This window comes from Chelon labrosus (assembly GCF_963514085.1).
Source record: "Chelon labrosus genome assembly, chromosome: 8".
Classification (NCBI taxonomy): Eukaryota; Metazoa; Chordata; class Actinopteri; order Mugiliformes; family Mugilidae; genus Chelon; species Chelon labrosus.
In genome coordinates, this window is record NC_140358.1 from 27,758,310 (window position 1) to 27,774,724 (window position 16,415).

General features: G+C 41.8%; 1 protein-coding gene across 1 annotated transcript in view; it reads left to right on the forward strand.

Annotated features, from left to right (window-relative positions):
• The first annotated feature begins 3,027 nt into the window (after positions 1-3,027).
• The window catches only part of fat2 (FAT atypical cadherin 2), a 109,015-nt gene continuing 95,627 nt past the window's right edge, over positions 3,028-16,415 (forward strand). The window contains exon 1 of the mRNA XM_084549966.1: positions 3,028-3,230. The gene's annotated coding sequence lies outside the window, so the exon portion shown is untranslated. The remainder of the gene's footprint in view (positions 3,231-16,415) is intronic.

The following is a 16,415-nucleotide window of genomic DNA, read 5'->3' on the forward strand; positions in this document are numbered from 1 at the left end:
TGGTTTAAACTGACTATTATCACTTCAGCTTGCAGGTAATTGTCTAAATAATTATAAGTTAAAGCATATTTTTATCAAAATGAAACGTGCGGTTTTCTATTGATTAGTTGATTATGTGGCTTGATTGTGTGTTTTGTAGGTTGTATTTTAATTTATTTTGTCTCCAGAAAGTATTTATTTATTTATTTTTCATATTTTATATTTTGACTATCAAAAGATTACTCTGGAAATAAAATTAACTCTTTGTGTGACAGTGAAGGAGCCCAGTCAGAGCCTCAGGTCCTTGTTAAAGTAAAGTAACCCAGTTTATTTAATAGAAGTAGGAAGCACACATTTTCGTTTGCCAGTGGAACTGTTTTGGACAGTTTATTTTTCTGGTTGTCAGTTTTTAGTGTCTGCTCTTGGGCCTGCTGAACTCTGTGCAGAATCAATCAAACCACCTGGAGTAGGGATAGAGCTGATTGATTAAGCTGTCTGTAATGTTTAGTTTAAAGGGAGAAATAAAACCTGTGAGTGTCGGAGTATCGGACAGAAACCCCTGCCCACTCAAATAAAATGTTCCTTTTCCATCTGTGGTCTCAGCTGAACTAACCCTTTAAGTGTTTTATTGCTGCTGGTTGCCCTTAGAGCTGCACACAGGTCACAGACCCCAGAGAAGAGCCTCTAAGACCACACTTAGACCTTAACATTAACGTCTGACCTGGGATATCTCAATGCAACTGTCTAGCTTGAAGTATCTGTGTTCACACCTGCCATTAAAATGTGTCTGCACATGCGTCCCCAGCCAGCACTTGAGATCTGGTCTCAGATTTGTGCTCTGTATGCAAATAAACACCAACATCATTTGGGACGCAATGGAATATTATGACAGCTGCTGTCTCTGATGAATCTCTACCTACCGCTGTTTCAGAACCATGAACAGCTCAGTTTGTTGTATCATGACTTGGGGAGATGATCTGTATTTTGGAACAAGCTGTTAAGTCTCTCTCACTGAAAGCACACACATTAAGTTATTATATATTTATTTATGCATCCCCACATTGATGTTAATGATTTTAGAGACCTGCACAAAACTCCTATTATTGAACCCTGGACGCTTCAATACTCACAGATTTGAAGCAGTCACAGGAAACAATGACACATGGCTCCATATACATCAACAGGATCGCATCAATAATTAACCACATGCCGATGACAGAATCACTTACAATCACGGTGCTTTTTCACTTATTCATGTGATCATTTCTACTAGTGGTTGAATGAATGAGTTAAACTCCTCTTCCACAGGTCAGCCCTGTTGAGTAGGTGGTCTTTAATGTGACCCAGGACTCGTTGTGTGTTCACAATGAGGTCAAATGTGTCACAGACCACCTCCACATGTGGACTGACACCAGATCAGTGTTCACACCTGGACTTAACGCAGGTCACTTGCAATCAGATTTCCCAGGGGATGTTAATACAAGATCTGACAATTTGTGACTTATAGCTTAAAAATTAAATGTTGATAAACCTTTACCAGTGTCATTCTACCTAAACTAGAGGTTGCACTAGACTTTTTCGTTGTCGGTCATTTTGAGTGACAAGGTCATAAAAACTTTAATTTTTTTAAAATGATAATAAAGACATATTCAATAGCTTTTAGTTTTCATTAAAGTTTCATTAACTCTAAGTACTTTTTTCAGGACAGTGTTGACTTTAAATGGTAACAAAAAAAGATTTTGGCTGCCGACACGTCTTGTCCGTACTCGGAACGGGACTGCTAGCGTAAACAGCTCTTAGATGGTACCGTAGGGTTGAAGTGCTTCGGTGGTATGCAAATTCCATTTTGGTAGCCGTTAGCTACATAGACATAGACGTATTTACATATATATTGTATATCTATGGCCAACGGTTAGCCGAGCTCTGACTTGTGCATCAGTGTAATCGGTGTACCAGGAAATCGTGTACTGACAAAAGTTCTGCGATGTTTGGAACGCAAACTGCGATGAGAGAAAAGAGCCAATTAATAAGGTCACTCGCCACCAAGTGATCAGGGATGTGAATTACAATCTGTCAAAATGACGGATGGCCTTCATATTTTTCCATCACATTAAAAAAAAAAACAGTCAATGACGGAAAACATTCGGTTAACGCGACCCCTGACCTAAATGCACTAAACTTAGTAGTTGACTTCCCTCAATTTACAGCACAATCTGGATTTCCCCAAATAATCCTTATTTCTTTTGGTGTGTCTTTTTCTATGGTACCAGTTTTAGACTATTAGGTCATTGTGGGGATATATCGGCAGGATATATAAAGGTCTGTGTAGGTGTTCATGCTTGGTTTTGACATTAACGAGAGAATTAGGTCAGGTTTAGGGTCTGGTAAATGCATTGTATCGATGTGTGTGCCCTCAATTCCTCCTTTTATGAAATGTCAGACTAATGTTAGGGCAGGTACAGCACATAAAGTCCTCTGCAGAGATGAAAACATGACGGTATGCTAGGAGGCGGTTTGTTTTTCTTACGGTTGTTGTGTTTGCTAAGCCTCTCAGTTAATCCCACATGCAGTCGGACCAAAGGCGATTTAAATCCCCTTTTTTAACAAATTGCACTGCCTCATTAGAGACACGGTATCTCTTCAGGGTCGTGACATTTGCGGCATTAACTGAAAGCAACACCAGAAGGCCTGCGGCAACTTTCAGGTCGAGTGAGGTTGAGTGGAGGAGAGTGGAGACGTTTTCCTGATTCCAGAGAAATGACTGGAGTAGATGTACAGTATCAACACACACAGACACACACACACACATATAGATATATGCACACACACATGCACACAACCTAGTCGCAGAGTCCTGGCCGAAGCCCAAAGGCCTGAGCCCACAGGCAACACGGGGGGAGGCAGCCGACAATCTGGGCACATGGAACGGGTGTGTGTGTGTGTGTGTGTGTGTCAGAAAAGAGGTGGGACAGTGTAAGAAGTGGGTGGAGATGGGACTCCTGAGGGAGTGTTGAGGTGTCTCAGCAGCACTTTGGTGCAGAGCCTTTTGAAGAAACACACTCCTACAACACATGTGCTTGTGTGTTTCCCACAACTTCTTCTTCTTCTTCTTGTCTTTAAATTCCCTCATGGACTTTACGCCGAGCCACCATGAGAGCACGCCGGCCGTCGCCGTCCTGTCAAAGGATTCTTTAAGTTGGTGAAGCGTGACAGGAGTAGAAGAATATTCCTGGGATATAACTGGACCTCGGGTGAGTTTTTTTTCTTTTTTACTTGACGCTCGCATGCACGCCGCTTCACTCCACTTCAACTCACGCCGCTGTTTATTATGGAGAATAACACCACTATTTAGTGCTACGGTACTGCTAAACACTACTCAGAAGTGTGTGTAAACAGAATGAAAGTGTTTCTGTTTATACAGATGAACAACTTTTTTTTCCTGCAGAGCAAAAATCTGACAAACGCTGGAAAAGAAAAGTATTTTTTGCATAAATAATACTTCTTATTTCTTAGTTTTCAGGTGTTAATAATGTGCATGCACTTTAAGATTGCTGGAAAAAACCTTAAGGAAAGTTGACTTGTCTAAGTCTTTAGCATTTTTGGATATAAATCTGACAGTTTCGACTCAGAGCGTGTTGCATGAGAGGAGAGCTAAAAGAGCAGTACATGTCGATGCGTGCAGCCGAGCTGTCGATCCTCCCGCCCTCCTCTTATTTATTTTTTTGTCCTAGAGCTGATTTACCGTGTGAGCACCTAAATTGCTCAATCATATTCCTGCTGCGACACAGTGCACTGAAAGTGTATCTGCTCGGCCCCCGTCGCCGGCCCACGGGGGGGCGTCCTCTTGAGTGGCACGCGGCCCGAACCCGATGATAATGTTCGTGATGGATGGGTGCCGAGATAACCTTCAAGGACGGGGCTAGTCCGTTTCTTTAAAAGCTGACATTAATGGAAAGTGAGCTGAGTATTGTGTAAACAGTTTGGAAAGAAAACTGAGTCTGATTTGACCCGTGAGCTGCCAGAGGCTACTCTGTGTTTAGGTGGCAAGTTAGCGGCTGTTGTTGTCTCTGTTGAGAGATAACGTATCTCTGATGATGAGGTGTAAACTGTTAAAGCGGGATTTGGTTCGTTGGAAGATTTCCCCAGAAATGTTTCAGCCTGGAGCTTTTTAAATGATCTGATGGGGAATTTGAGTTCAGAAGCTGAGTTTAATTAATGATAAACGTGGCTGTTGTCGGGAGTCGTTCAGATAAAGTCTTGACCTGGACGGAGATGGATGTCTACCCCGAGCTATAACGCCGGCCTTCTGCCCTCTTGAACTGCCTAACCAGGTCTCTCGCTGACCCTTTGAGGGGAATGCAAAAGAAATACTAAGAAAACTGGTGAAATTAACTGAAATGGGAAGACAGAGACCCAAGCCTCTCCCACCCAAAACAAACACACACTTATCTAACGCCTCCACGCCCGCTCATCTCACACAGTGGGGTCCAAATGAACCGTCATGGCGGCCTGAATGACCGGGAGGCTGCTGACGGGGGATACCGAAGAGGCATTTGTGACCCTCCCTGTAATTATGGTATTTGCCGTGAGACCAGAGTGACCCTGTGGGTGTCGGTGGGTGCATGTGTGTGTGGGACTTAAAAGGACAAACCCTCGACCCCTCCTCTCAACCTTCCACCCTTCTCATGACATGACTCAGAAAAGTTACAACAAGAGAGAGAAGCTGTTTGTTTTCTTGCTAAATGCGTTTAAATCTCTAAATGAACATTAACAGTTTGAAGAAACTTTTTTTTTTCCATGACTTCAGCTTCTTTACGACCGCCGCCTCCGGTGGCGCGCCCGCTACAACTTTTACAGATGCTCCGACGGCAAGAGCTGTGATTGTAGAGCAGAGCTTGAAGAGTTATCCAGAGTCTGTTTTTTAACAGCGACACATTAAAACGTCGTGGTAATTGGGTGTGGGGTCAGAGAGGAGCTACTTGAAAACAACAAAAAAGAAGCGCAGACTTTAAAATAAAAAAATGTTTCTGTGCAGTTAAACTGATAAAATGTCAGTCTGTGTTAGACCACTAAGACCAATGCTGTGACCAGGTTCGTCCCACTGGGATCAAATATCTCTTTTACAAGGGAGACCTGGCCGAGAGTGGTGTTGACTCAGTTTCAACAAGATTTAACATAAGAACTTAAAATAACAGAGTTGCATAACATAAAAAAAGCTCAGGTAAAACATTTGCATCATCTTTTTAAACTCAGGGATGCTACGTTTTGGAGTTTGAGGTTGGTCTGTAGGTTGTTACGTGCAGCAGGAGCAGAAATCCAAAAAGTTCCCAATTCAGTTTGTACCTTAAGAACCACAACTTGCACAACTTAGAGCAGCAACAACATTATGTAGATTTATTGGACGTGTAGCATGCATGGCTTTACGTCGAGGAGTGTTTATTACAGCACAAGTGTAGAATAGAACACAGAGAAGTCATATTGTGCTCTAGTTTCGGGGTGGACCTCAACATCTGTGCTCAGACAGCGTTAAGTACCTCCGGACCAGAGCAGCGCGGGGCTCTTAACTCGTCCCAATATAACCTCCACAGCTCCAGTTAAAGGGATCCATGTCTGGGCTTTTCGTGCTGTGGGTGTGAGAGAGGTTAAGCCCGGGGGCCGCACCCTTCCCAACCCTTGATCCCATCCAGACAGTTAGGGTTAGCATCGTAACCTCGCCCTGACATAATCCAAGTGCGTCTGAGATGAAATTACACTTCTGTGAAAGTCGCTGCGTTGTTGACCTTTTGTCAACAGTTCAGAGTCAATTTTGAGTTTTGCTCTTATGCAGAATTTACTTTAACTCCCAGATCTAGATGGGATTAAATGTAATTTCAGTTTGAGGAGAGTTGTGAGGCAACACAGCGCTAGAGTTGCAGGTGTGTGTTTTTAAATGCGTAGCCTAATGCGTAACACTAATCCCTGTGTGAGAGCAGAATAATGATTCTGACTGCTGCCTGGAGTCCGTGGAGGTCAAGGGTCGGAGTCGTCCAGCGCTGATAACGATCTTGCAGGAACAAGGTATTAAAGTCGGAGCAGGGGCAGAATGTTTCTTCGGAGGCAGTTTCCATAAATGAGAACAAGTCGGAGCGAGGTGAACTACGATGGAGACTCGTCCCAGATCCCCCAAAGCTTGGTTTTAATTGGTATCTGGGAGCAGGGAGGGAGGCATACCGGGGAGAAGTGAAACCATCTCTTCTCACTGCAGGATTTCTTTAATTTATGTCTGAGGCTGTGAAAAGCATCTGTCCAACTCGAGTAAGCTGTACAAAACAATATTGACAGTTACCTCCTTGTAGACATCGACATGGGATCATGTTCTTTTACCACCTCCACTGAGCAGTTAGCTGGGGGCTAACCCCAACCCTGCAGCATGCAGCCTTCCTGCACCTTGTTGGATGAACATAGCCGTGTGGGAATCCTCGATTAGATTCCGGCTTTTCTTCAGTTCTGATGCTTTTTGCATTGAATCAATAGAACGTGTACGGGGTTTTCAGGCTCGTACATTAGGGTGCAACATCAAATGTATCTGGCCTGGAGAGAGAAAGAGAGAGAGGCATGTTTTTGATGTTTTCTGAGTGAGTTCTGGAGAAGGACGTGAGTTGGGTGGAAGTTTTGTACGTCGTTTCCTGGCTTGTTTTCTCCTGGCAGAGTTGGGATGGTAATTATTCGTTGGGTCGTCGGTAGGACTCTCCTGCATCCTGCTCGTCTTAGCAAACTGTTAAATCATCAGACTGCTAAACTTGTTCCTTCAAATCAAACATATCCTATCTTCAGCTGACCTTGAATTATCTGTCCTTCTCTAGATTATGTCAATGCCCTGCACACCTGTCTCAGTCAGTGTCCACGTCATCCTGGTTCTTGCGTCTCTTCACTGACTCATGATAAATTTATGGCCACATTAAGAATCCTTCTAATCACCTTTAACCACAACCTTGATCCCAGTTACATCTTCATTACTCTACCGCCGGCCCGTTCCGATGTTCTCATCTTGGCCTTTGTTCCATTTCCTGTTGTAATGTTGAATCTCTGGACTATTTAAAGACTCATTCATGGTTCATTATGTCGGCTTGCTGATAGATTTGCTTGAGTTGTGGATTCATGACTCATCTGGGCTTTTTGTGTAAAGCTCTGTGTAACGTCTTGTTTTAAAAGTAAAGTGGATTACAGACGATCTGTCTGATCAGCCCCCCCCCCAAAAAAAAAACAAAAACCCAAAATGATATCACATTTAAAATCTTAATGCTTCAGAAATGTTTCACAACCCTTCTTAGAAATAAAAAACCAAATCTATGAGAAAACAACCGAGTATCAGGCTACTCTATGCCGGCGCTACCAGCATAACATACTGTGAGAGAACATTATGTAGATGCTGGCTCTGAGCAGATGGATTAGTGAGACACGACAACTCTGACAACCCTGACTCTGGGACAGCGCATGGTATTCCTGAAATGCATAACCCCCATCCCGCAAAGACAGTTATTTTAAAGTGCTTCGAAGTCTGAGAAGTTAACCCAAGAGAGTCTTCAGGGGGTTTGTCTTAAAAAGGATAAACTGATGAAAAACGTCCAATAAGGACATGTTACACATGTTCATACTTATGTTCATGTCACCCTTAAACATTATGCTGAATCGTTATACTGAATTTATTTAGGGAAAAACTTTTTTTATTTGGTGATTTGGCTCATAGGGAAACATAGATAGATAGATAGATAGATAGATAGATAGATAGATAGATAGATAGATACTGTATTAAAATTCAGTATCCCGTAGCATCAGTACAAAGAAACAGGAGGAATCACAAGTCAGCACACCTTGAATACAGGTTGAAAAAGATAAAAATAAATATTATAATGAGGTAGAAATCTATAAAATGTACATAAAAAACAATATTTATATGCAATATAATATATACAAGGATATGTAAATATAAGGATGTATCCACGGGATAAATAAAGTATCTATCTATCTAGATATAAAAATACAGAGCAAATAATATACAGGTCTATATATACAATATATAGGAGCATAAAAGAGTGTGCATATATAAATATAAATTCTGCATAAACTAGACAGACAGACAGACAGATAGATAGACTCCTGTTTGCAGAGTCCAGGCAGTAGGAAACACATGGAAATCTAAAATAAAATACAATAACCATTGAGTGCAGCTTTGATTATGTCCAGAATCACTTAAAAAATACATATAAGATGAGAACTTGGCCTCGTGGAAGCAAACAAGTGTGCACTATTACAGTTGTTCGGTACGTTTAGATGGTTTCAGACGCTTTAAGTCACGTTAACGTGTTTATGTGCTTGTCGTTAGGTCAAACACAGATCAGTGAGACTCCTGTTTTTTCCTAATTCCTGTTTTCCAAATGTCCAAACAGGAAATATTCACCAAACGCTTGTGTGTCGTGTAAATGCAGTAAACGTTTCCAGCCAGTGTCTTTTTGTTAAATCATATACAAAAACTATGATTTAACAATGAATTCCCACGGCGTGAGGAAAAGACCCTACATTGTGCAGAGAATAATAAAAGATATTCTTCAGTTCAAATAGCTTTAGACAATTTACAGCCTTGCAGCTACATATAGGGATTAGTGAGGATTATAATATGTTATTTATTTAACAAACCCGTCTAAACTCTAAAACTGTTTTTACCCCAAATGACAGGGTAATAGAAACCTTAAACCTCAATATTTAGTCCAAACACACTGAGAAAACACCCAATGTGCTACTTTACTTTCATTTTGCGCAGCATGCTGTGACTCTTTGATTGCTTCTTGCTCGTCACTTTTACAGAAACACTTCTTTCCCAGACGCCAGAAAACTTTAAACCGGGTCTGAGAGTGTCTCATAAAGCCGACCAGCTTTATGGCGGTGGCGCCCTGTCGTAGCTCTCAAACCTGACATTTTCAGGTTAAGAAAACATCACTCGCACTTTGTAGTCAACAGATTCGGAGATGTTTTCGTCCAAATACAAAAAGTGAGCACTTAATAGACTGACACCGGGTGAAGCCTCCCCATCCATCACGGCTTAATGCTACAACACAGACTCATTACTGAGTTAGATGGTACCACTGAAAGAATATGCTGTTTTTTGTTGTTGTTTTAATGGGTAGAAAATTGAACACTGCAATTATGCAAATGAGAGATTAAAGTCTGAAAGTTCAGTTTAGATAACACTTTAACACTTTCTATTTACAAGCAGAATAAAAACACTTAAAACATGACAAACAGCGCACTAAAAAAAATATCTGTGAGCAGCTACTGTGAAATTTTAAGCAGTAATGCATTCTTTGTTTGGTTAACAACTATAAAAGTCCCATAATGCATCAGTAAGTGGTTTGTCTGAGCTGTGTTTTAACTGTATATGCATCTTTACAATTCAGCAGAGTTTCAAGACACATTCTTGAAGGTTTATGGCCCGAGTACTTTTTGGTTTGGTTTCAGACACTAAGATAACAAAAACAAAAAAAGGAGAAAGAAAGTAAATTTACCTTTTTCCTCCTTTAATATATGAAAAAAGAAAACAGGGTTAGGGTTATTTGATTGACATAAAACCAGACGTTTTTGTAGGTGAAGAAGAAGAAGTTGTTTCCAGCACTCAAACTTTTCTCTTGGTCTAAACGTGACTTTTGAAAAATATTCAGATGTAATTTCAGATGTTTTCTGACACAAGAAACATCCAAAAATGTTGTGCTGAACCCCCGAACATGACCCGGGATGTCGTTATCATCCATGCCAGTGAGAGTCCGGGTAATTCTAGATGTAGACTACTTCCTGTTTCACTGAAAGAAAATATTTAGTTTTTTTTTTTCTGTCATGTTAGTTACTCTTCTGTCCATCACCACATTAAGCCCCGCCCCAAATAATTTGATTGGTTTGGACCATAGACGGTATAAAGATGGACTGCAGAACTGCTCCTCAAAAGTGAAGCAAGTAGAGCTCCCCCTGGTGGCTGGCTGCAGTATAGGTCATAAGCTCCACCTCCTCCGTGTTAGTGGGCGGGACTTGGGCTGAACTAAAACACTAAAATACACGATGCATCTTCAAGTGTCAGTTTCGTTTTAGGTAGTTAATTGACGCTTTAGAAACAGGATGTGACTTAATGGCGACTACCAGTTGCCATGCCAACCGCCAAGATGGTGCCGCCCGTATCCCTGGGAAAATAGCGTCAGTTTGGCCAATGAGAGGAAGTGGAGACGCATTGTCCATATTTATATACAGTCTATGGTTCGGACAGATCTTTGCAGGAGCAGAATCAGTTTCCAACGAAGAGACTCCAGACCAACTTGTCTTTACAAAAACGTTGTAGGTGGGGGAAGTCAGGCTCACTTCCAGGCCACTTTGCAGAATTAATTACTCAACAAATACATTAGTTAAACTTTATAGTGTGCTACAGTGTGTTATACACCAATTATTGATTACAAGCTGCTTATAAATTAAGTTAAAATGAAGCAATGGTGAGAGACAGTAAAGACGGAGCCATAATGTCATTACTGTATTCTAAATATACCCTCAACAATGGCAGTAATATACTTAAATACACTGTGCAGTGGCGCTGGAGGTGAATGGGACAAGTAAATGTCTGTAGGTGGGAATATACGGTTTTGACAGATAAACAAAGCATTAATTTAATTTATGTAAACTCACCTTGTACCTTCATATTCTTTTATTTTAATCTTTGCGTTTCTTTAAAAGCACCCACCAGCAGCAGCGAGTACAGCGATATTATATTTCAGCGAGGTCCCAGCCGTCGTGTCTCCTTTCTTGGAGAAGAATGGGGGTGTAATCGCTTGACAAAAACCAGGAAACAGGTTGATGGGATGAATACAATCACAGAGGGAGCAGGAGGGGTGAATAAAGGCGTATAGTTTTCAGCGATAAAAGGGAAATCCTTTCATTCTCTTATAAGACCACTTAGCATTTTACCTCGTTCTACTGGTGAAGAGCCTTTGTGCAAACATATGGAGATAATTACTTATATTAAACCACTGGGCCTGCTGTGTGCTCGCTGAGATCAAACCCCATGCCCGGTGCTTCCATTATGAACCCCCCCCCCTCCCCATCCGTGCCCTACCCTGGCTTTACAAAGCCAGACTGGCAGCTACATGGATCCATGATTCAACTTGTCGTTGCTGCAGTAGTCATCAAGCAGGAAACAGGATGACTACCTTTACACTGAGTCAGGTACCCGGGGTGGTTGGTTCCCTCGGGAAGGGGGGCGATGATGAATCAGCGGATCACGATTTTAAAATGATAAGGCCGAGAATAAGTGACACAACAAGAGTGGCAACTACCAGCTATTTTCCGTAACTGATAGTCTACTCTTTTTTTTTTTTAATACACTCTCCGGCCACTTCATTAGGTACACTAGTGAATGCATTCTGATATAACAGTACTGCACTGAACCCTGCTTCGTAACGGTTCTAATGTTCAGTTGATGTTGAAACAGCGTCAGAAAGGTGGCGATTCACCTGGATGATCATTGTGGAGGATCTTATTTGTGGCGCTGTTAAACTGGATTGATACATATTTTGGAACAAGCTGCAAATCAGTAGCTCTGCAAACCACAGCCTCAGTTGAAACAAGAGCTCAACAGCAGAATACCAGAACCTTCACGAAGAAAATATCAGGACATGCAGAGAATAATGAAAGATATTCTACGATTTAAATAGCTTCTGACAGTTTACAGCCTTGCAGCTTTATATGGAGATCAGTGAGGATTATAAAATGTTATTTTCAACTATGACAAACGTCCTCTTAATACAAGCTGTCATAGAGTAAAAAATAACTTCTGCACGCAACTGGATCGTCCTCCAACCGATCAGAGCCATTTTGTTGTAAACTAATTCAACTCCACGTCTCTCAGATGACGTGTATGACTACTAAGGATGTGCGATATTTCATCGTTTACGATATATCGTCAAAAACATTCCCCATGGTAAGAATATGTCATCCCGCGATAAAAACGATAAATTCCCATAGATGACGTACATATGTGCGCGACACACTCGCAGCCCAACACGTATGGAATATTGACAAATTGACGATGGGGGAAGGCAGAGCAGATACGCCGGGCAGCGAGGAGCTCGTTCCTAAACAAGGCTCCACCTCCATTATCTGGTTTGGTTTTAACCCCTTAACGCCTGAATTGATTTTTCAATTATATAAAGAAATGAAATATTTGGATTTTTGCTTACCACTCCAGCCGGTCCTACGAGAAACTAGTGCTTGCAAAAGGTTCCTAGGAATTTTTTGAATGTGCACAAACCGACATTGGAGTATTACATGCGTTATTTCGGCTGCAGTCTGAACGGAAACAGTGCGTCGCGAATTCGCGACACTAGGCATGAAGGGGTTAAAAAGTCTGATGCGGAGCAGCAAATTACAACATGCAAGGTTTGCTAACAAATAGTGCATAAAAAGGACAGTAACACCACTAATTTGTTCCAAACATGAAAAAGATTAGGCTGAATTGGTGTTTATTTATCGTCATTTTTATCGTTACCATGATAAATACCAGAAATTATCGGGATAAATTTTTTAGTCCATATCGCCCATCCCTAATGACTACTGCTACTCTTCCATCACCATATTGAGTCCAGCCCTGGCGATTTGATTGGCCCGACAGACCTTTGCAGGAGAATAATCAGTTCCCAACTACAGTAATTTTGTGAAGTCGTTCTGGCTTCCTCGGCTAGTACCTAATGAACTGGCAAGCGAGTGTATATCACAACCCCCAAACTGAGATTAATGTGAAATCCGATGGACTGCTGTAAACTTCAGTATAAATATTCAACATGCATGCACGTATAAATTCATGCATTTATGCTTCAAAACCTGCCACCTGTGAAGCCGTGGTGGAGCTAAGTGTGATGAGGGATGCTCTTTTCATGTACCGCCTTAACAAAAAGGAGGATTGAACCAACGCCCCATAGATCATACAACATGCTTGTCTTTCGTCGCCCTGATGACAGCTGAGTAGAAACTAGGGAACCATCGGAAGCTTTTCCAGTGCAGACGTCAAACAGCATTCCCCTCCCTGTGCACCTTTCTCACAGGTTTTTGTTGTTATTCTTGCACGGTGGAGTGCATTTGACAGTTTTTGCAACCTTCTACTGACAGTTTGAAAATCGATCGGCCAGGTTTGCACGCTCAGATACGAATCTGAAAATGATTGTGTCTCTTGTTCTGTTCATGACGAGCTGCTGTAAACACTGGAGACGACTACGCTCAACTCTGGATTCAATCTAAATTGGTTTATATCCCTTTTTTTGCACTTTGTGACAAATATATGTTATGTGGCATATAAATAAAAAGCCAAATAGTAGGCAGAAAGAAAAACGTGTCGAGAACCTAAAAGATAAACTTCCAGGTATATCCCGATATAGCGGATAAACCAAGACCAGACCAGATAAGAGCTGCCTGCTGGTATATATCTGGTATATCAATGCTAAAAAATGCTCGCTGGTAGAAGTGCAGAGCCGGCAAACATGAAAGAGAGAAAGTTTCCTGAGCTGAGTGAGTTTGAAGTGGATTTCAACATTGCAGAGAGTGACAACGCTGCCATGCTCGCGCTGACAGACACATTTAGATGAGGAATGAAAAAAAAAAAAAAGCTGCAGAAACAGTCTGTGCTCGGAGCCTTCGGGAGCCATAGGGGTAATGTCGAAATGCGATCCAGGAAGCCGGAGTCGAACATGTGGCTGCAGGTTGCAGCCTGGAACACACACCAGGTGGGGAGGTGTTAGAATGTGGCGGGGAGCTGACCTCGGTGGCGGCGCTAATAGCCCGACGTATCTGCCCTGCAGCTCTGGATGTTTGGATGAAAACATGAATGTTACGTTTAGTCAATTTCAGGTTCAGATGTGTGAGACGCTGAGTGACGGTTCATCATGAAAAGCTTTTTTTTTTTTTAACAACGTGCCAGGAACTCAAATCATTACAGCTTTTGTTTTGACTTTTTAATTATTTAAGATTCTAATAAAAAAATAAATGTAGAGGCCGAGATGGACCACGCCGATGGTCGGTTGTTGGCAAAATCAGTGAGCATCTGTGATTGAAGTTTTATTGACGTGTCCGTCATCGTTGGGACTAGTCGGACATCTGTCGGCAGCTTTTTGATTGGTTCAACTTGTCAGCAGTCAGCGGTCAGATGGATCACCCTGATTGGATTTCATGATCATCTAGAATTATATACTGAATAATAGCTCTTCCTAGCTTCCTAGCCTCCTAGCTAGTAGCATCTCTTCCTAGGTCCCTAGCCTCCCAGCTAATAGTAGCTCTTCCTAGCTTCTTAGCTTCCCAGCTAATAGTAGCCCTTCCTTGCTTCCTAGCCTCCCAGCTAATAGTAGCTCTTCCTTGCTTCCTAGCCTCCCAGCTAATAGTAGCTCTTCCCAGTGTCCTAGCCTCCCAGCTGATTGATGTGTGCCAGCTGGTTATTGGCTGTAATCTTTGTGGTGCGTTCAAGTGCAACTTCTTGCTCCAGACACAGGCGACGTCTCAGTTGGGCTTCGTTGTCGATAGATTTTTTATGTTTGCTGTCCTTACTGTAACAGTCCAGCATTCGACACAAAGCTCCACTTGCACAAACAGACCAGGGCTGTTACCAGGCGATGATGAGGCAGATAATGCTGATTTGTGGGCTTCATTACATGTCTGACGCAGAGTTGATTAGATTCAAATAGAACTGATGTTCCGAAATTAATATTTTTGGTGTTTTCAGTCGGCGTGTAATCCATCCTCATCTCTGTCTTAAATCACCCTCCTTTATTTTAAGCATTAGAAAAACAAATATTAGTATTTACCCCGTGAGCTATGATCTTGCCAGATAGCGTTCGATTATCCCGCAGAGCAAATTGCACAGAGCAGTGGGCCCTTTGTAATTTCTTTCGACGAGACATATTTTCAGATGTTTTTCTAGCACTTTTCTCACATTATGTATATTATAGCGCTGGTATATCTGCTTATTGTTGAGCAGATTTTGTCTTAAAATCTAATCTTTTTCTTATACACTAGTGATGTATGCCAGCAGCCAAATTAGACTCACTGTGTCCATTACAATACTAAGAAGTCGTTTAACTACAGTCAAATGATTTTTAGGATGAACTGCACCAACTCCAAGTGTCGGAGAGATTGCTCCATTGATATGAAGTATAAAAAGTCTGCATGAAGTCCAGAATAAGACAGTTTTTATGTAGAAACAGTTTTGCGTAACAGGAACCGTTTCCAGACACAAAGGGGGTTAGGGTTAGGGTTAAACAAGGATAACTGGATTTGTAGAGTTCGTGGGAAATATTTCACCTGTGGGAAACTTTTCCTACTAACTACAGGTAAGAAGCCGGACATTAAAAGACCTGTGTCATGCAATTTTCCGGTGGACTGCGCCAACAAATGTTCCCAAACTTTTAATCATTTAGAACTGAGGAAGCTACGTGAATGAGACGCCTACAAGAAAGTTCAGTTACCCTTGTTCCAGCTTGTCTTTTTGGATATGTTCCTCTTCTCTTTGCCCTACTGTCTCACAATAGAGGACAATGGAGCATTGATCCCATATGAATGATTTACAAAAGAAAACATGCTTCCTCTGCCTAAAATGTTTTCCAGGGCAGTTAATGCCGCTGCAGAAACTTTCCTGTGCTTGCTCTGCTGTGGCACTTTGATAGAGGGAGAAAGATTTCTCAGAGATAAAACTTTTATTTTTGTATTGTTCTAAAAGTTTAAGCCAAAACCACCAAAAGATTTTCTTCCCATTTGAGACCGTCTATGTTTTGTGGCCGTTTGCATGAACAGACCCTTTAATCTGAGCCAGATTAGCTAAATTCCTGCTTGAGCCAGTTTCAGAATTTGACAGATTTGGTCCTGTCTGCAGGGATAAGCATATTGAGGTGTTTCCTGACGACAAAATCCCTCCTAAATCTGTAATTATTACACTGCAGGATTACTTCATGCATCATTATGACAGTCCTCCAGATCCCTATCCTCGAGACTGAGATCAATGTGAAATCTTATGTATGGGCACGTTCTATAAACTCTGAGCCAAATCCTGAAGTAACCCCGAAGTCCAAAAATAACACGCCGGAGCCAGAGAAGGAAAAAAGAAAAATGACACAGCAGAAAATCTGACAACATGCATCAAATCTCTTTCCAAACCCAAACAGTGACCCCCGACTGTTGTAATCTGATTTTCTGTCACAGATTGGAGATAAACCCCACCACATACCTGTCACCCTCCACTGAAACCCCCAGCGCCAGCCTACCTGGAGACTTGAACGTTCAGTACGTCCCATACTCAGGGAGAGCTGCTGTTTTTTAGTTCTCTTTGTATACGCCCTTACAAATTGAGATGAAGCATGAACCGCTGTGAAGACACCTCTTGTCTCACCCCCTTT